This window comes from Neophocaena asiaeorientalis, unplaced genomic scaffold (assembly GCF_003031525.2).
Source record: "Neophocaena asiaeorientalis asiaeorientalis breed wild unplaced genomic scaffold, Neophocaena_asiaeorientalis_V1.1 scaffold1466, whole genome shotgun sequence".
NCBI classification, from domain to species: Eukaryota; Metazoa; Chordata; class Mammalia; order Artiodactyla; family Phocoenidae; genus Neophocaena; species Neophocaena asiaeorientalis.
The window spans coordinates 16,215-17,907 of record NW_020175196.1 but is presented as its reverse complement, the minus strand read 5'-3'; positions in this window follow the sequence as shown (position 1 = coordinate 17,907).

Genomic DNA, 1,693 nt, shown 5'->3' with positions numbered 1-1,693 from the left:
AAAAAAAAAAAAAGATTTACCCATGGTCACATTGGGCAAGTCATTGGCTTGTTATTGGCTCCATCAGGACTGGAATCAAATTACTTGACACTTAATTCCCTTCATTTGACTAACCCTTGTTGATTCTCATTAATATGATTTTTGCTACCATTTTTGTCATCTGCTTATAGATGCACTTTCTATATGAAGGCAGCTCAGAGGAGAAATTAATGAGGCATTGAAGGTATTCTGTAAGACAATGACTTTATTTCTGAATGAAAAATGTGTGCAAACCACCTCTTAGACAACATCCTCCCACACAGAGATCAGTGCTACACAATACACCAGTAAGGTGGATTGTCTGGAAGAACTCAAGTTCCCTTCTGGTCACAAGAAATTCTGATGACACTTATTTGTCTCATGTTCTGCAAACTCTATACTCTTACAAGTTCACACAGTATTTGCAATAAATGGAAAATGCATGAGGTAGATGTTCAAAAAGCTCTTCCAAATCAATAAGAACAATAAAAAGCCATCTGATATAAAAACATGAATGTATTACAAGAAAAAAAATAAATCAACTAACAGACTCACTAAAACAATAAATAAATTAGAATGTAAGCAAAATAGTGCTGTGCTTTTTTCTTTTTATTTACTTTATGTTGAAACTTAATTTACATACAATAAAGGGCAGACATTTTAAGTGTACAATTTCATGAATTTTAAATATGTAGACAACTGTTTAAGCACCCCTCTGATTAAGATATACAACATTTCTGCCTCTAAAAAGACTCCCTCATGATGTCAACACCACAAAGGAAACCACTATTCCACAGCTTAGTTTTACCTTTTAATGAGATAAATATCTTCTTAGCAATCATTAAATATTTTTAAGAACAATAAGCTCGTATTTTAATGAAGATGCAAACCGTCCAGCAATGTAACAATGTTGTAATTTGATTAAGAGCCTTAATAATATCCACATTTTTTTTTTTTAATCTCCCTGTGCTATGCGGTTGCTTCCCACTAGCTATCTACCTTACGTTTGGTAGTATATATATGTCCTTGCCTCTCTCTCGCTTTGTCACAGCTTACCCTTCCACCTCCCCATATCCTCAAGTCCATTCTCTAGTAGGTCTGTGTCTTTATTCCTGTTTCACCCCTAGGTTCTTCATGACATTTTTTTTCTTAAATTCCATATATATGTGTTAGCATACGGTATTTGTCTTTCTCTTTCTGACTTACTTCACTCTGTATGACAGACTCTAGGTCTATCCACCTCATTACAAATAGCTCAATTTCGTTTCTTTTTATGGCTGAGTAATATTCCATTGTATATATGTGCCACATCTTCTTTATCTATTCATCCGATGATGGACACTTAGGTTGTTTCCATCTCCGGGCTATCGTAAATAGAGCTGCAATGAACATTTTGGTACATGACTCTTTTTGAATTATGGTTTTCTCAGAGTATATGCCCAGTAGTGGGATTGCTGGGTCATATGGTAGTTCTATTTGTAGTTTTTTAAGGAACCTCCATACTGTTCTCCACAGTGGCTGTATCAATTTACATTACCACCAACAGTGCAAGAGGGTACCCTTTTTCCACACCCTCTCCAGCATTTATTGTTCCTAGATTTTTTGATGATGGCCATTCTGACTGGTGTGAGATGATATCCCATTGTAGTTTTGATTTGCATTTCTCTAATGATTA